The sequence below is a fragment of the Lygodium microphyllum genome, chromosome 20, assembly GCF_053477565.2.
Source record: "Lygodium microphyllum isolate KBCC chromosome 20, Lygodium_microphyllum_v1.1.10, whole genome shotgun sequence".
Taxonomy (NCBI): Eukaryota; Viridiplantae; Streptophyta; class Polypodiopsida; order Schizaeales; family Lygodiaceae; genus Lygodium; species Lygodium microphyllum.
The window spans coordinates 12,606,381-12,626,819 of record NC_141154.1 but is presented as its reverse complement, the minus strand read 5'-3'; positions in this window follow the sequence as shown (position 1 = coordinate 12,626,819).

The following is a 20,439-nucleotide window of genomic DNA, read 5'->3' as shown; positions in this document are numbered from 1 at the left end:
ACTCCACCACAACATTCTTTGATGGTGTGTTCAAATGGGAGTAATCCACTTGAGTATTGTGATCCCTTCAAAATTGAGAAAAGAGGTGAGATTTACTACCCACACACTTATGTGCTACAAGTGGTGGCCGTCTTTTTCACTATCACTTTATTATTTATTCTTTACATAACAATAGAATCAGGGAAGCTGAGTCATACATTGTGATTATTGGACTTCCCACACACTAATCTCTTGTTTGTTTTCTTGAATGGAGTCTTGCTTCTCTATTGCTTTTTCTTGTGCTTCCATTCCTGCTCCACCTTTCAACAACTGATATTAGAGTGGACATTCAAGGAGCTTCACTAACATTGCATTTAATCCTAGAAGAAAGCTTTAACTTAGCTTTCATGATAGCCGCTCAGTGAGGTATCTATTAGATTTATCTCTCCCTAGATCATCTTCAGCCCTTCCACCCTTGTTCAATACCTTCCTATCATTGATTTGAGGCTCAATAAGCATTCATCGGGGTCAAATCCATGAATCATAGCAAAATATAGCTCATAAAGTTGCCACCATGCTCTACTTGTAGACCATGAACTTTGAAATTCATTCATGTCTCCACAAACACCTTCCACTTACATAAGTAGGAGTAAGCTTTGGTCTTGTACTCCAAGAAATAAGGCCACACATAATGAACGATGTCCTCTACAATCAGCATCAAATACTTGGCCTTCCCAAGGGAGGTCATGCACATAGGTTTACAAAGGTATGTGTGCATCAACTCTAGTGCCATCTTAGTAGTGGAAACTTGTGGATGTGAGTTGCATATGGGAACCCCATGTTTCATGCTTGCATGAAGCATATTGAGGTTTAGTATCACTATGTTTGAGAGTGGATTATGGATTCCAAGTTGGTAGTGGACCATGCAGTGGATCTCTTTACAAAGCCTTTGCCCAAGGCTTCTATGCCTCATCATATCAAACTCTCCTAGGATCTAAGGGGGCTATTAGCCTACCTATTTTAGTCATGTCAATCTATCATCTCTTGGTTGTAAGATCCTATCAAATGTTGAGATGACAAGCTCAACACATGCGGACATTGATGATGGACCGCCTAGTTAGATGGGTCCACATGTCTACACTTAGCACGTTGGTGGTCATTATGACTCTCACATGGCCACTGACTCATCACTTATTATATTTAGGTTGTTACACCTATTTACAGCTGGCATAGCTATAGCGCCAGTCGACTAGTGTAGTCGGTTATGCATTGTTTGACTTAGTAGGCCACTTTCCTTTTATGTTGTATCTTATCTATACTTTGTATACATTGTAAAGAGAGTGGAAGAAGAAGAAGAAATCAGCAAGAAAACGTTTTGGCCTCCATCTCTCTTCTTGTCTCTTGAGTGAGCTTCTCCTTGTGCATTCTGTGTGTGTTTGGCACATCATCTTGAGCAACTCCCCCCACCATGCGATTCTTGACATGGTATCAGAGCCGCACCACTGAGAGAGGCTGATTTCGAAGGTTGAAGAAAAGGAGAAGAAGCAAGGTTCGAGCAAGCAAGTCGCGGGTAAGAAGCTCTCCCATCCTTCCACTCTTTATCTTGGATAGTGCCTATGGAGGCACCGGAAGCAGGGCAAAGCAAAAATCTCAGATTGCAGTGAGATTTGGTGTGCGCGAAGAGCACTTATATTTTGCAGACAAGCCCTTTAGGGTTTTCCCACAGTTATTTTGGGCATTTGATGCCATTTCAGGGCCCGTTTTAGAGCCGCAAGGTTGCGAACAACAGTTTCAGGGTATGTTGTGACTTCGACTGTATTGACCGAAAGTGGGTGTGCAGGTTACAGATTTTAGATCTGTAAGTTCAAAGGTGTTTACAGTGAGTAAACACAAGGTTTATTTGCAAACTGGTTGCAGATTGCATGTATTGTTGAGCAGACAGTGAAAAAGGTTGTCTAGTGTATTGTTGTACACTACAGGTCGAGGGTTGCAGATAATTTGCTTGCTATTTGGTATTAGTTTTGTGATAATGGCAGAGAATAGTGGAAGCCCCATCATTAAGAAGCTAGACAAGAACAACTGCCTTCATGGAAGTTTCGTGTCACGAATTTCCTTATTGGAAAAGGCCTCTACGAGCTTGTTTCAGGTGAAGAAAAGGAGCTGGAGGTGAGTGATCCTCCAACTGCAGAAGAGACAAAGGCATGGAAGGAATGGAATGCAAAGGATAAAAAGGTCATGTATTGGTTATCTACAGTAATTGAAAATAATATGTTGGGACACATTAGGAATGCAGAGAATTCATATGCAGCTTGGACCATACTTGAAAGTATGTTTTCTGTAAATACAAAGGCGCGAAAGATTCAAATCAAGCAAGAGTTGAATACGTTAAAGAAAGAGAAGATGTCTATCAATGAGTATGCACTGAAGGTTAGAAGCATTGCAGATGCATTGGCAACGATTGATGCAATGCCCGATGACGATGATTTGGTGTCGTCTACCTTGGGTGGACTTAACAATGAAAAGGATTGGAAGTCTTTTGTAACTTCTGTATATGTTAGAAAGCCATTTCCAGATTTTGATGAGTTGGTATCCCTTATGATCACAGAAGAGATCAACATGCAAAGTGAGATATATGAAAGAAGTGGTGAACAGGTCCAAGCTTTCTACTCTAGTTCAGGAAGGGGATGTGGCAGGTTCTCTTCAAGAGGCCGTGGTACAGGATGTGGTAGTGACAACTAGCAAAATAGATTAAATTAGCAATTCGGCAATATGCAGGTTTCAGGAGGTCGTGGTAACTTTAGAGGCAGGGGGAGCTTTAGAGAAAGAGGTGGATGGCAGAACAAAGGTTCTAACAACTCTGGTATTGTGTGTCACTACTGTGGAAAAATAGGTCATATTGCATCCCAATGTTATGCTAAAAAAGATGATATTCGGAGTGGTAAGTTGCAGCAAGGAAACTATGCATCGTCTTCACGACAGAATGAAGACAAAAATGAACGTTTGTTTGTTATGCAGCATATGTTGAATGCTGTTACAGGAAAGGGAACACATGAAGATGTCTGGTATGTTGATTCAGGTGCATCCAATCATATGACCAGCCATGCAGAATGGTTTGGAGAGATGCAGGATTTGTAAAATGCAGGTTATATGCAGACGGGTGATGATTCATGCCACCCAATTTCACACATTGAAAAAGTTCCCTTGTCCTTGCATGATGGTAAGACAAAGAGTCTTTCAGATGTATTACATGTGCCATCTATTACAAAGAACTTGGTGTCAGTCGGTCAAATGGTAGAGCAAGGGCTGCAAGTCAGATTTAATGCAAAGGGCTGCTTTGTAGAAGACTTCAATGACAAGTGCAGGTTGGTAGCAAAGGGAAGTAGAGTTGGACGTATGTTTACTCTGGATGCTGGAATTCCTACTATGAATGCTGCTATGTATGCCAAAGGAAAATGTGTTGTTGCAGACATTGAAATTTGGCACAAACGCATTGGACATGCAAATGTACAGAGGCTGAAATTAATGCAGTCCAAAGGGTTGGTTACAGGTTTGCCTACATTTAGAGTTGCAAAATTTCAGAAGGTATGTGAAGCATGTCAGTTTGGTAAGCAGAAAAGACAACCCTTTTCACATGACAGAGATATAAGCAAAAATATCCTTGATGTTGTGCATACAGACATTTGGGGGCCTACACAAAATGTATCTCTTGTAGGCAGTTCATACTTTGTCACATTCATTTATGATTGTTCTAGAAAGCTGTGGGTATATTTTATGAAGGAAAAGAGTGAAGCGTTTGAGCACTTTAGAACTTTCAAGGCTGCAGTTGAAAGAGAAACAACATTGAAAGTAAAGTGCTTGAGGTCAGATGGAGGGGGAGAGTACCTCTCAAATGAGTTCAGTGATTTTCTGAGGTCTCATGGGATAAAGAGATAGTTCACATGCAGGTATACCCCACAGCAAAATGGGGTTGTAGAAAGGAAAAACAGGCATATTGTAGAAGTTGCACGCGCATTGATGGTTGAAAAGAATATGCCTAAGCATTTTTTGTCTGAGATTGTTCATACTGCTGTTTATATTATGAATAGAACTCCCACAGCTGCAGTTCATGGTATGACCCCCGAAGAATGTTTTACAGGTAAGAAGCCTGATGTTTCACACTTGAAAGTGTTTGGCTGCATTGCGTATGTTCATGTGCCAGATGAGTTGCGGAAGAAACTGGATCCAAAGGCTGAAAAGTGTATCTTTATTGGATACTCTTTAGAGCAGAAAGGGTATCGCTGTTACAACCCTATCACATGTAAGTTCAAAGTGAGCAGGGATGTCATCTTTGATGAAATGAGCAGTTGGTATGCATTTAGTGGTGATGCATTGGATGTTGATGATGATCATGGCACTCATGTGCAGGCTGAAAGGCAAGAATCACGGACTCTTAGTGGACTAGAGACATCATCTGGTAGTCCTTGGTCTGGGAGACTAAGGAGTACCTCTACATCTTGGAGTGCATCTAGTAGCACTACAGGTAAAGACAAAGGAAAGAATAAAGTGTCAGAAGGCATTGATGCAGTTCTTGATGGAGACTCCAGTGGCTCAGAGAGCTTGGATGATGAGCTTGGCATTCCTTCAGTGAGGACTCCAGGTGTGTAGAGAGCACGCGTTAATGCAAAGACTCCATTGAGTGATCCAATGGTACGCAGGTCTAGCAGGGTGAGATACCATGTTAAAAGATTTGGTTTTGAAGGTTATGCAGCTCACCATTATGCTTATATAGTGAAACTAGTTGAGGATGTTCAACCCACATGTTTTGAGGAGGTTGTTGGTCATGCTCATTGGAATGCAGTAATGGATGAGGAGATGGCTGCATTAGAGGCCAATAAGACTTGGGATCTAGTATCATTGCCGAAGGGAAAGAAAGCTATTGGATGTAAGTGGGTTTATAAGATTAAGCACAATGCAGATGGTTCTATTAGCAGGTACAAAGCTAGGCTGGTTGCAAAAGGCTATGCCCAAACATATGGCATAGATTATGATGAAACCTTCAGTCCAGTTGCTAGGATGGCAACTGTCAGATGTGTGATTTCTTTGGCAGCAGCCCAAGGTTGGATGTTGCAGCAAATGGACGTAAAGAATGCCTTCTTGCATAGTGATTTGCAGGAAGAAGTGTATATGGATTAGCCAGCAGGTTATGAAGATTTAGAGCATCCCACGTATGTGTGCAGGTTGAAGAAGACACTCTATGGGCTCAAGAAAGCACCTAGAGCATGGTCTCACAAGATCAGAGAGTATCTTGTCAATATTGGCTTTTATGTTTTTGATGCTGATAACTCACTTTATGTGAGAAAGGGAGATGCAGGTTTGGTCATCATAGTCATCTATGTGGATGACTTGATTATTACAGGTGATAGTGATAGTGGGATTGCTGAAGTCAAGGGTTGTTTGAATATGAAGTTTGAGATGAATGATTTAGGTGAGCTAAGGTACTTCCTTGGCATTGAGGTGATCAGATGTGATGATGGTATATGGCTGTCCCAAAGACAATATGACTTGGATATGTTGTCCAAGTATGGTATGACTGCATGCAAACCACTTTCAGTTCCGTTGGAGTAGAATGTAAAGCTGAGTGCTGATGTTGGGGATGAGATAGAAGACCCTACTATGTTCAGGAGGATAGTGGGAAGTTTGATCTACATGACCATTACAAGGCCACACTTGAGCTACGCTATTGGTCTTGTGAGTCAGTTTATGCAAGTACCTAGAAAGCCACATTTGGATGCAGTCAGACGCATATTGAGATATGTGAAGTCCACATTACATTATGGACTTTTCTATGAGGCAGGTACAGATGTACAGGTGTTTGGATACACAGATGCAGATTGGGTTGGTAGTATGTCTGATAGAAGATCTACCAGCGGATACATGTTCTCTCTTGGTAGTGCAGCAGTTGCATGGAGCAGCAAAAAGCAATCTACAGTTGCTTTGTCGAGTACAGAGGCTGAGTATAGAGGTGCTGCTATTGCAGCATGTGAGGTAGTATGGCTGCAAAAGCTATTGGCTGATTTGGATGTGCAGGTGGAAGGTCCAATTGTCATTTATTGTGGCAACATGAGCAGTATACAGTTGGCTAGGAACCCTGTGTTCCATGCCAGGAGAAAACATATTGAGGTACACTACCACTTTGTGAGAGAGAAGGTACTAGCAGGTGAGATTGACTTGGTGTATGTCAGCACACAGGATCAGATAGCTGACATCTTCACGAAGGCATTGGGTACAGAGAAGCTTCAAAAGTTTCGAAGCTTACTTGGAGTTGCAAAGATGCAATTGAGCTTGAGGGGGAGTGTTGAGATGACAAGCTTAACACATGAGGACATTGATGACGGACCGCCTGGTTAGATGGGTCCACACGTCTACACTTAGCACGCAATGGTCATTATGACTCTCACATGGCCACTGACTCATTACTTATTATATTTAGGTTGTTACACCTATTTATAGAGCTAGTATAGTTATAGCGCCAGTCGACTAATGTAGTCAGTTATTCAATGTTTGACTTAGAAGGCCACTTTTCTTTTATGTTTTATCTTATTTATACTTTGTGTACATTGTAAAGAGAGTGGAAGAAGAATAAGAAATCGGCAAGAAAACGTTTTGGCCTCCATCTCTCTTCTTGTCTCTTGAGTGAGCTTCTCCTTGTGCATTCTGTGTGTGTTTGGCGCATCATCTTGAGCAACTCCCCCCACCACGCGATTCTTGATATCAAAGTCTGACAAAGACATGGTAGTTCTGTGAGTTTAGTGTGCACATTTTCTCTATCTATGCACATTTTATTGTGCATGCCATAGGTTTATGCTACCTATGTTAGTACTCGTCAGTGTTTGCTAGTGCCACTGGGCACCTATTGTGCAACATCAACATGGTGATTGCATTTATTGCAATTGGATTGCATAAAATGGCCCCTACTAGAAATAGTTGGCTAGTTTTGTGCATATTTAGATATCTATAGCAAAGACAAGAATTAGAAACTAGTTCTCATCTGCAGGTTTTTCTAATTGCACTCTCTATATATGATACTCCCCAACTTTGATGCTGTTATCATCATCATCAGCCTAATCTAGGGCTCTTACTTACATTGTGGGATGCATGCAAGGATTGATCATTCCACACTTTTTTCAGCATTATTCTTTAGTCAATGCATATTTTATTCCTTTATCTCTTTCTATCTCTCTCTCTTTCTCTCTATATTCATGTAACTCCTCTTCCATAGCACACTCTTGCATCACCACCAAGTAATAGAGGCTACCCTTGGACAATGGGTTACTACAAATTACTTGTTAATGGTGACCTTCAAGGACAAGGATACTTGACAAGGGCTAACATCCAATGATAGAAGCTCCCCCTAGGCAATGGGTTGCCACAAACCACTTGGTGGTGATCCATGAAGACCAAAATACTAAACGAGGGTTATCACACTGAGCAATAGAGGCTACCCCATTACAAAGGGTTGCTAACCATGAAGTACTTGGTGGTGACCCTCGAAGATAAGAACACTAGGTGAGGGTCACAACCAAGTGATAGAAAAGTGTTCCTTTCATTCATTTTACATTCCAAATAGTTCAAAGTGTTGAGATGCATGGATCTAGAGCATGGCTATGGCAGATGAAATATGTAGACAAGACTCATGAAGACATAGACATTACAAATGACTTGTTACATAAGTGAATTAGGCTCCAAGATTGAAGCTTGGACTCATAAAGATGATCTTTTATATATAGACAATGAGAAAGACACTTGAGTAAAAGGACAAAAGTTTTATGACATTTACATTCAAATGATAGGCAAGTACAATGCTTTATAGCTTGAGGATAGGTAGCACTTTCCACTACTGTGCTTATGGGATTGAGTGAGGTTGCATATCCTTGGCCCAACTACTCCATACAAAGGGGCTACACTGGGTGTGATTGTCTAATTCTCAACTCCCCTCCTCAATCACAACCAGAAAGGAACAAAGTGTGTAGAGGCTCTAGTGAGCAACCACCTCCAAAGTGTGGGCACACCACAAACATGGTAATCATCCAGAGGCTGTTGTAGGAAAAGCTAAGTGTGGGTAAGTACCAAAAACATGGTGGACATCTAGAGGCTAGAACAAGGGCTTCACAAAGTGTATAGAGGTTGTAGTGCCAAGTTACATGAGGATTTTACAAAGCTTATGACAGAAGCATTAGGGCAAGGTTATACAAGGCTTCAAAAAAGTCAATGAGAAGACTAGGAATAGAAGGATTGGTGAGGCTTGTCCTTCTACTCCTGATGGCCTTCTTCTTCTTCTTCTTATTCTTTTGTTCCATGGTCTTCTTCTTCCTTCACAGCTACAAGATACGCCTTCTGAGACCTCTTCCTAGCATGATAAAACTTCTTAGTATGTCTGATCCTTTTTTAGAAGTCACAAATTAGCTAGCCCTTTTTGCCTTTGTTCATGTTACTGGCATACAACAGTTGTTTATCTTTCGCAGTTTCTTATTTACCTTTAATCATATTTTCATCTTCTAACAAGGAGGCCTTAATGTTAACCAATTTAGGGTTTGGCATATTTGAGAGCGGAATTTAGGTGACGGGAAGTGCTTAAAAATAGCTAAAAATTATGAAGATCAAGGGAAAAATATCCACCGTCAAAGGCGGCGGCTCGATCTAGGACGATTTTAAGCGCCAAAGTGCTTTAAAGGCGCCCGAGCGACACTTGGTGATTTTTCATAATTTTTCAGTCAGTCATGCGGGTTGACACAAGCTACTGGCCAATGTGGGATGCTAAGCCGGACGCCCAGGATTTTTCAGAGCTCAATTCGGAGTCCGGACAGGGAAATGGCCAAGGAAACGGTCAAGATATGAAAAGGTGGACACTTGGGAGGCCAAATTTGAGCATGCCTTTTGAGTTTGGACCCCCCCCAAAAAATTTATGCACCTTATGAAGCAAAAAACGTGGAGAGAGAATGAAGAGACATGAAAAAACGTGGAAGAAGATGGCGCCCGAAAAATGCGCCATGAATGGATGAGAGGCATCATGGCTGCTGCAAACAACCCCCCCAATGGATTATGGGGCTTCATTCCCCTCTGTCTGTGGACTCTATCGCCGCCCTTCGCCCGTGGAATGGTGGCCTGGTTTGAAATTTCTGATTCTAGTCTTTCTCTCTCCTCCCTCTCTCTCTTCTAAGAGGCAGTTCATGTGTGGGAAGGAGCAATGAAGAAAGAATGATGGAGACTTGTCCGGCATGGACCGGATTGCTACACGGGCTGAGAATGGTGATTTGGGATGTTGCTGGACATGAAGTGTTGCTGTTTTCCAAATCTACAGCCATGGACACAAAACCCGAAACACGCGTTTAAGCGGTAAACCAAAAAATTACAAAGAAAATTTAGTGTTTTATGCTTTTGATTGATGGAATGCCGTTCATATGGACTAAGATTTGATTATGCTGCTGATTCTTCTGAGTTCTTACTGTTTATAACCAGAAATTATGAAAAACATGCATTTCATGGCTCGAAATAATGTCAAGAAACCCGAAAATGCATGAAAAATGGGGAAAAACAAGGGTTTTGGGCGTATAAATGGGGAAAACCGTCGATACACATCAACTAATCTTTCAATTTTGTTGCAAATGAACTAAGGGCCACAGCCCACAAACTGGTTTTCATTTTCAGCAATTTAAAAAATACAAGAAAATGAAGAAAATGGGGAAAAATGATAAAAACACCATGAAAAATAGGGGAAAAATACATTTGGGGCTACGAAAAATACAGAAAAATAGGATTTATGTTTGTTGATGTATAGCAAGGCTGGGGCATGAAGTTATGCTTCAGTTCAGCCTTGTTTATATGTTGTAGTGTGTGTTTCCTTCCTTTCTCCACATAAAATGACAAGGAAACCCTAAAAGAAATGAATGCAATGATGCACTATCAACGGGGAAGGGTAGAGTTGTGGAAAAATGGTTAAATGTCGTTGAGCATGAGGAATAATTTGCTGATTTTATATGCATTGCAACTAGGACGGAATAATAATGATAAAAATTAAAACCTAGTAGCACGAAGATCACTTCGGTGCTAGGTGTTGCAGCGAAGCACAAAGCGGTTAGAAAGAAAAGCATGAAAGAGATGTTTTGCACTTACACGCTGCTGGTTTTTAAAATGTTTGAGCACTAGGCATCCACCTCTTTGCATGATCATTTAGAGGAAATTAAAAGTATCAGAGTTAGCTCCTGGATATGCATAGCAATTGTTTTCAGTAGGCCTGTGACCCACCGTTGAGAGTGTGAGGTTCCTATGCTGTAGGCTAGTCGTGGGATCATAAAGGGGGACAGCAAGTGAGGACAATGGTACATTCCTGGATACGTTTATTTGGTACCTTGAGTGACGTTTGTGCGAAATGTCTAAATGTTGAGCGGCGCATCGAGGGGCCAATCCCCAAGGTGTAGGAGAGTCGCAGAGGGTTGACGGCATTCAGCCGTAGGAGGAACCCCATGTGTATGTGATTCGAGCCTTTTGGCTATGTGAAAGGGACTCCCTCTGAGGAGCAATATTGGGTTAGGATCAGTTGGACTACAACGTATTACAAACGCAATGTTTAGGAAGGCAGAGATTTTGATAGACGCTCCTGGCCGCGAGGCCGAGGGGTTGTCTTGCGCATAGTGATGAGGTCCGGCTAGTGCATGAGCCAGTGCCGGCCCGTTTTTAGGTCCATCAGTGGTGCGTCTGCCGGGAGCTGCTTAAAAGTGGCGGTTCTCGAATCCTGGTTTTCTAGGGACCAACTAGCAGTTTATGCCAAAGGATACTGAGATCGATCCGTTATTTATTGATAAGCATCGTCTAGCAGAAATCCAAAAGCAGGAAAGAGACGAGAGAGCTAGGCGACGTGCTGAAATCTTTAGGAGATATTCCCCTAAGCGTAGCGGTGCTGAACCCTTACGAGGGAGTGGATCTAGTGGTCTTAGGACCCCAAGCAATAAGTTAGGAGAAGGTGGAAGCTCTAGTGCTCCCCTTCCTGCCATAAGCCAATCCACGTCAATTGCGGGAGGTGTAACCCCACCGTTCCCTATTCCTAGTGCAAATCCAATCCCCGTCATGGCGCAGCCTATTGCAATTCCAGCAGGAACGACGGATTTGCCGGCTCTAGGTTACCCGCTACCCATTTTTAATGGGCTAGTTGAGGAAGATGCGGAACTCCACATTAGGGAGTTTCAAAAGTTGATGTTTAACTGTCGCATTCAAGAAGAAGGACATTTAATGATGTTCTTCAACATGACTCTCAAAGGAAGAGCCGCTATATGGTATCATGGTTTAGAAGCCGGAACCATATTGAACATTGATGCATTTTATGGAGCTTTTCGAAGGGAGTTTGCCCCTGAAAGGGGTGGGCAATATTGGTTGCGTGTACTCAACGTGACCCGCCAAGATCCACACGAGGATATTCGTGCTTATGCGAAGAAGATAAAAGAGGTCTTCCGTAAGTTGGACACCTCTATCCCTATCCCCGCAGCTGCCCAATTGCAATATTTCCTACATGGTTTGGACTTTAATATCCAATTGCAGTTGAGTAGTGTCCCCTTGGGGGATATAGATATTGCCATTACACGAGCACAAGAGGTGGAATCCCGACTACAAGCAGCCTATGCTTCTAGAGGCAATTCGAACATGGGTTTAGTATTGGGAAACAATATGGCAATAGCCAATGGCAGTAGTGGCCAAGGGATAGCGATGGCTAACCCTAATGGGAGAGGGAACATGATACAGAATGTCCCTTTATTACCAGCTCCCCCTAGCATGTCGATGCCTACGGGCAGTCAAATGGCTCCAAGTAGTGGAGGCCAGGCGGTCAATTCTAACACCATGCCTGCAGCTCAACAGCCTGTGCCTAATCGAATTGTTAGGCCGATTGAACGACATGGAAATGACCAAGGCTATGAGTCGAGTTCTTCCAATGTTCTTGGCGAGGTTAAGGACATGATGAAGCATTATACCGACATGATTACGGAGCAGTATCGACAAATAGCCGTTGATGTCAACTTCCTTAAAAAACAACAAAATTTGATAGGAAGTAGATACCCAGAAGAGGGTGCGCCGTCGAGGTTTAGTTGCAAATGGTGTGGCGGGCAGCACTATCCAAGAAATTGCCCAAATGTTAAGTGCGATATTTGTGGAAAATCCGGCCATCTAGCGGCTACTTGCTGGAGTAAGATCAGTTCTCTCCAGCGGGGTAGTCGGCAACCAGGGCCTGTTAATCATCGTGCCCAAGGAAATGATTCCCAGCGAGAGGATGGGCCTAAACAAATACTTCAACGATCAAAGACTACAGTGGAGGAGCTACCAAGTGGTAGTGGGGTTAGTTTGATTGAGGCTGTACGCGTTAATGATGCTGAAAACTCTAATCTACGAGCTGTCCTTACAAGAGGTAAAAAGGGTAGAGAAGCCGACATGGATAAGCCTGTCGACGGAAACCCTAAACAAGGCGACAAAGGAACGCAAGTTTTGGATCCTGCCCTAGAAGGGGGACCTTTGAAGCCCGTAGAGAGTAAAGCCGATAAGGAAGCACCAAAGAAGAAGGTGAAAGTTAAGAAAGAGGCAATAAAGCCAGCTCAGCGACCTAAAGAGCGGATGATTTGGCGTGAAAAGCGAGCTCTTTCGAACTATCATGAATTCGATTTGGCGGGCTCTCTTTGCGAAGTCAAGCCGGATGTGAACCTTTTGCAGCTTATTAAGCTTTCCCCAGGAGTACGCAAGGAATTTAGAAAGATCCTACGTACCGGGTATATCGTAGAACCTTTGGGTATTGCGCGAGTTGGTGATGACTGGTTTGAGCATGCTGAGAAGCATTGCCCAAGGGTTGCAGCCTATGTCGATGGGATATTAGTAGATTATGCCATTGTCGACACGGGATCATCTGTTAACATTATGAGTTCTGAACTGATGGAAAGGTTGGGTCTTGCGATTCAGAAAGATACTTCCACAATTCTCAGAATGGCAGATGACAGTTTGAGACAGCCGGAAGGCTGCATTACTAAGGTCCATGTCACTGTTGCAAATGTAGAATGCATGTTGGACTTTAGGGTGATTCGTTTTGCAGGGCGGCCAAGTTACCAAGTATTACTTGGACGACCTTGGATCTTGCAAGCGGATTGCCAAGTGGATATACCCGCCGGTCGATTAATATTCGGCAGAGGTGCTCAGCGTGTGGTGGTTGATGCTTATCCTGAGTCCCCGCAGAGTGAGAGGGCTCCTCTATCTTCTACAGAATTGGACACATTAGAAGATTCATATGTTAGTGAGGCATCATCGAGTGATGAGTCCAAAGAGGGATCCACCACGGAGGACATCTATCAGATCACTTTGAACGAGCCGATAGAGGCCCAAGATCGTATAAGAGATGCAGATGTTATCGAGCTAGACCTTGGTACGCTTGATGATTCGCGGCCAATCAAATTAGGCTCTATGCTCAGCTCAGCAGAAAGGGAGGACTATGTGGCCTTGATCCAGGAATTCCGTGATATCTTTGCCTGGAGTTATGATGAGTTGAGAGGCATCCCTCCCAGTCTTGCTGTTCATACAATTCCGTTGAAAGAGGGCAGTCGTCCTGTACGGCAGAAAGTAAGGCGTATGCCTTTCGAATTGAGGGACGAGCTGTTTGAGGAGTTACAGAAGCTTCGAAAAGCGGGTTTGATTTTTCCTGTGCAACACACAGAATGGTGTTCGCCAGTTGTGATTAGAAAGAAGAAGAATAATCAGATCCGTTTATGTGTAGACTTTAGGGAGCTGAATAAGCAGACAGTTAAGGACTACTACCCATTACCATTTATTGACCAGATTTTGGATCAATTAGCGGGTAGGGAGATATATTCGTTTATGGATTGCTTTGCAGGATACAACCAAATGGCAATTGCAGAAGAGGACAAGTTGAAAACAACTTTTATCACTGTATTTGGCACTTTTGCTTACCACGTGATGGCCTTTGGTTTATGCAATGCGCCTGGTTCGTGGCAACGAACAGCCGATAAGACATTCGGTGACATATCCCCTGACGAGTTGAGGGTGTTTATTGATGACTTAGGGGCCGCCACCGTGAGAGAAAGGCAGTTGATCATTCTGAGAAAATGCTTTGAGCGCTGTAGACAATTTTGCATCGCCCTAAACCCACGGAAGTGTGCTTTTGGAGTACCTTATGGGCTGTTGCTGGGTCATGTGGTTAGTTCGGTAGGAATTGCGACAGACCCCGAAAAGGTCAAAGTTATAATTGCCATGGGTCCACCACGCACTCCGAAAGAAGTTCATAGCTTTCTGTCTTCGGTTGGTTACTACCGTAGATTCATTAACGCCTTAGCAGAAAGAACGTTGCCACTTACAAATTTATTGTCCTTTAGCTGTTCGTTTGTATGGGGTGACCCTTGTAAGGTAGCATTCGAGGATGTGAAACAAGAGCTAGCAAGAGCGCCCGTTTTAAAAGCACCTAAAAGAGGTGAGGTGTTCTATATATTTTCAGCAGCCACCATGTATAGTATCAGCTGCTGTTTAGCCCAAATTTGGGAAGAGAAGTGGTACCACCCGATTGCTTTTGCTAGTCGGAAGCTGGGGGTATCCGAAATCAATTACACCTACATGGAGAAGCTGTGTCTAGCGATGGTCTTTGGGACCAAGAAATTCAGGCATTATATTCTCTATGAGAAAGTCGTGCTTTATACGAAGGCGGAGGGACTTCGATTGTTGCTGAATAAGCTACAGCCGCCTGATCGTCTGGCGAAGTGGTTGATCACTTTGCAGGAATTTGATTATGAAATCAAGAGTAAGCCACCAAGGTTGCAAGGCATCGTGGAATGTCTAGTGAACTTTGGGGAGCCGAAAGAATCTGTGGCTGAAGGTAGTGACATGGAGATGATATTTAAAATAGATACGGCATCTATTCCCTCCTGGTATGCTGCAATAACGCATTATTTATCAACGGGAGAGGCGGGATCCGAACTATCTAAGGCTGAGAAAAGGAAAATTAAGCAGCAAGCGTTAAAGTTTGCCTTGATCGCAGGTACATTATATCGGCAAGGGGTTGATGATATCTATCGCCGATGTGTGACGCCTGAGGAGGTGCCATTCATTTTGGAAGAGTGCCATGATTCTGCTTGCGGTGGCCATTTTGCTGGACGGCTTACAGCACAAAAGGCTTTAAGAGCAGGTTATTGGTGGCCTGCCATCTTCCAGGATGCGTTTGCGTATGTTAAGCGATGCGATATTTGCCAACGACATGATAGTCGAGAGAATAGGAAACGACCACTCACCCCTATTATGGCGATACTTCCATTTGAGAAGTGGGGAATAGACTTTGTGGGTCCTATTACTCCGTCATCGACTACGCAAAAGAGGTACATCATTGTAGCAACTGACTACTTCACAAAGTGGTCAGAAGCACGTGCAACAAGGAAAGATGATGCTAAAGAAACTGCTAGTTTCCTTTTAGAGCAGATAATATGCCGGTTTGGTCCGCCGAAAGAATTAGTGTCGGACCGCGGAACCCATTTCCTGAATAAGGTGATCAAAGGTTTGACAGAGTTGTGGAACATCAAGCATAACAAGACAACCCCATATAATCCGCAAGCCAATGGTCAGGTTGAAAGCACCAACAAGCAGCTTGTAGGCATCCTGTCCAAAATTGTATCGGAAAAGAAACGGGATTGGGATAAAAAGTTATACGTGGCAGTATGGGCTTATAATACGACTTTCAAACGAGCCACTGGCCATACCCCGTTCAAGTTAGTATATGGGGAGGAGTGTGTCTTGCCTCTAGAAATTGAGCTGCCGACTATTCGGTTTGCCATCAATCATTCTTTGAGCGATGAAGACGCTCTTTTTGAGCGCTTGACGACATTGGCCCATTTAGACGAGCTTAAGTTGCAGAGCTTATTGCACCAAGAAGTGGCGAAGCGCCGAATGAAGAAGCTACACGACCTCAAAGCCAAGAAATACACCTTCAAGAAAGGACAGCTTGTTCTGTATTATGACGCACGACATGAATTATTCCCAGGCAAGCTAGAACCCAAATGGGATGGGCCCTATAAGATCGTTAGAATAGGAAAGAATAAATCCACAGTTTTGTTAGCTGACCTTGAGGGGATAGAATTTAAAAATAAGGTTAATCTTAATAAGATTAAACCTTATTACTTCTGATTGTACTAATGCTATAACTGCCTTGCAGGTCTAGGCAAGATTGATCAAACATCTGCAAGGAAATCGTGATAGAGGTTGATGGGTCGTCTGATCCCTTATTTAGAACACCCATATTTGGAACAGAGGTATCATCAGGGAAAGCTCATTTGGTGGAGCAAAGGATACAAGGTGATTGAGCAAGAAGGCGGGACATTTATTTGGAAAATCAAGGTCTTCTGCCATCATTGCCTACAACTTTTGACGAGCATCCCTGTTGAATTCAATGATGATGGAGGGATGGAGCCTACAGTCCACCCGTTGAATATGCTGAATTTCGATTACCATAATTACGAGTAGAGTTCAGGATGGCAGGATATGTAAACCCTTTATGGACGTACACCTTGTACTTTGATGGGGCGTCCAGGGGTGCATGCAAAAAAGGAAGTGTAGGAGTTGTCATCCGAGACCCCCGACGACGCATTGTCATGAAGTTAGCTGCTTATCTCGGGGCGAATTTTACCAATAATATGGCAGAATACAAAGCCCTGATTATGGGTTTGAATATTGCAAAGAAGGGCGGTATCCGCCAGTTGTTGGTGAAAGGGGACTCTCAGTTGGTTTTAAATCAACTCAATGGGACATACATGGTACGAAACCCCATCCTTTGTATGTACCATCATACTGCCATAGCCCTGCTAGACGAATTCGATCGAGTGTCTTTTCAGCTGATTCCACGGAATTGGAATCAGTTTGCCGATTCATTGGCTAATCTTGCGTATGAAGAGGACCTCTTCTTTAATTGTGGCCCTTGTCCCGATATATCTATTGATGGTGAGACAGGACCTGGTCGTTTGTGGGGTATGCTTTCTGAACATGCCCTCTTTGGCAGACGATGGTTGATTTGGGTGATGTAGAGGGTAAGCGAGACTCATCTGCCTTTATTATCTCGGACCCACAGACTGATTCGACGACATGTGATGCGAACACCTCTTGCGATATACGCAGGAGAGATAGGTCATAATTTAATGCACCTAGTTTAGGGCTACAAGCCCTGTTCCCCTGGGAATAGTATGCTTTGATGTCTATCATGGTTGTTTCTAGGTGGATGTTCTGCATAGTATTGGTTTATTTCCTTAGGCCAAGAGGGCCGATACAGTTTTGTAGCAAAGTCATGTCTGATTTCATTAGGCCAAGAGGGCCATTTTCCTGTCTAGTGCTGGTGCGTTTAATTGGGTTTTTGTTGAGTGTTGTGCTGGACAGGTTTTGCGGGTTGTGGAATTTTGTGGAGCCTGGAGGAGCCTTTGCTGCGATGGAAGCTTCTTGTGGCCACTCCAGGTGATATTTCTCCTTTACAAGTACCTTTCTTTCCTGTTATATGTGTATTTGTACTTGTTGAGGGGATACTTTTTGTTGGGGACCGGCGACCAAGGCATGAAGTCCCAGGTTTAGGCTACGTCTGTTTGAGGGAGGTCGGAGTAGTCATTGCCTCCTGTAAAGACATTGTTAGACATTGAAAGATCTGTTTTAGAAGGAAGTCCTAGTGGCTCTGTTCTGCTAACCTGCTAGGCAGCCGTTCTAGGAGTTCTTGTTAGTAGTGAGGCAGTTAGAGAAGCCTGCTAGAAGATAATAATAATGATGCCAAGAAATCCTGAACATCCCAAACGATGAATATAAATACGAAGGTGTGTAAAAAGGGGTTCTAACCCCTCTCTAAGAAATGAAAAGAAAAGAAATGAAAAGATATAAGCAGTTGATCATTGCCTTGCGAGGGCCTGGTAGGTTCCTGGGGACGAGTCAGACCCGAGGCCGATACCTTGTCTTCCTAGGGGTGGCTTCTTGCTGGAAAAATAATATCAAAACCAGGAAGGTTGGAGCGAAAATAAAAGTGAGCGTTAGAAAAGGATTAAGTGTCGCCTTGCGAGGGCCTGGTAGGTTCTTGGGTGCCGAGACAGGTCCTGAGACCGATGCCCTGTTCTCCTTGGGTCACTACGCTCAGCTCCCTCCTTTTTACATGCCCAAGTATGTTCATCTCATAAAAACCCTAAAAGAAGAAATGGACTGAAAGAAAATATCCTTTGCTCAGGCTATAGGAGTCCTCGCCTTGTAGGAGCTCCTAGTTGTGTTGTCTTTAGTTGGTCAGTAGTTCAGACTACCACTTCGGGCAACCTCTTCGGCAGTTTTTTTTAGTTTGGCTGTGTTGGAGCAGCTGGTTAGTGACTCACTTCGGATCTTCTATTAGATGATGCTAGGCCTACTCCTTGTGGATGTCATGCCTTGGTTCTGTCCAGGGGTAGGGGGAGCATTGTGCTGAGTTTTATGATGATAATTGTTTTGTATCAGTTTGATGCTTCTTTGGTTGTTTATGTGCAGATATGTTCGTGGATTCGACGGGCTGAGTCGCCCTATCCCGTGGTCGCCAATGAGAGCGGAATTTAGGTGACGGGAAGTGCTTAAAAATAGCTAAAAATTATGAAGATCAAGGGAAAAATATCCACCGTCAAAGGCGGCGGCTCGATCTAGGACGATTTTAAGCGCCAAAGTGCTTTAAAGGCGCCCGAGCGACACTTGGTGATTTTTCATAATTTTTCAGACAGTCATGCGGGTTGACACAAGCTACTGGCCAATGTGGGATGCTAAGCCGGACGCCCAGGATTTTTCAGAGCTCAATTCGGAGTCCGGACAGGGAAATGGCCAAGGAAACGGTCAAGATATGAAAAGGTGGACACTTGGGAGGCCAAATTTGAGCATGCCTTTTGAGTTTGGACCCCCCCCCCAAAAAATTTATGCACCTTATGAAGCAAAAAACGTGGAGAGAGAATGAAGAGACATGAAAAAACGTGGAAGAAGATGGCGCCCGAAAAATGCGCCATGAATGGATGAGAGGCATCATGGCTGCTGCAAACAACCCCCCCAATGGATTATGGGGCTTCATTCCCCTCTGTCTGTGGACTCTATCGCCGCCCTTCGCCCGTGGAATGGTGGCCTGGTTTGAAATTTCTGATTCTAGTCTTTCTCTCTCCTCCCTCTCTCTCTTCTAAGAGGCAGTTCATGTGTGGGAAGGAGCAATGAAGAAAGAATGATGGAGACTTGTCCGGCATGGACCGGATTGCTACACGGGCTGAGAATGGTGATTTGGGATGTTGCTGGACATGAAGTGTTGCTGTTTTCCAAATCTACAGCCATGGACACAAAACCCGAAACACGCGTTTAAGCGGTAAACCAAAAAATTACAAAGAAAATTTAGTGTTTTATGCTTTTGATTGATGGAATGCCGTTCATATGGACTAAGATTTGATTATGCTGCTGATTCTTCTGAGTTCTTACTGTTTATAACCAGAAATTATGAAAAACATGCATTTCATGGCTCGAAATAATGTCAAGAAACCCGAAAATGCATGAAAAATGGGGAAAAACAAGGGTTTTGGGCGTATAAATGGGGAAAACCGTCGATACACATCAACTAATCTTTCAATTTTGTTGCAAATGAACTAAGGGCCACAGCCCACAAACTGGTTTTCATTTTCAGCAATTTAAAAAATACAAGAAAATGAAGAAAATGGGGAAAAATGATAAAAACACCATGAAAAATAGGGGAAAAATACATTTGGGGCTACGAAAAATACAGAAAAATAGGATTTATGTTTGTTGATGTATAGCAAGGCTGGGGCATGAAGTTATGCTTCAGTTCAGCCTTGTTTATATGTTGTAGTGTGTGTTTCCTTCCTTTCTCCACATAAAATGACAAGGAAACCCTAAAAGAAATGAATGCAATGATGCACTATCAACGGGGAAGGGTAGAGTTGTGGAAAAATGGTTAAATGTCGTTGAGCATGAGGAATAATTTGCTGATTTTATATGCATTGCAACTAGGACGGAATAATAATGATAAAAATTAAAACCTAGTAGCACGAAGATCACTTCGGTGCTAGGTGTTGCAGCGAAGCACAAAGCGGTTAGAAAGAAAAGCATGAAAGAGATGTTTTGCACTTACACGCTGCTGGTTTTTAAAATGTTTGAGCACTAGGCATCCACCTCTTTGCATGATCATTTAGAGGAAATTAAAAGTATCAGAGTTAGCTCCTGGATATGCATAGCAATTGTTTTCAGTAGGCCTGTGACCCACCGTTGAGAGTGTGAGGTTCCTATGCTGTAGGCTAGTCGTGGGATCATAAAGGGGGACAGCAAGTGAGGACAATGGTACATTCCTGGATACGTTTATTTGGTACCTTGAGTGACGTTTGTGCGAAATGTCTAAATGTTGAGCGGCGCATCGAGGGGCCAATCCCCAAGGTGTAGGAG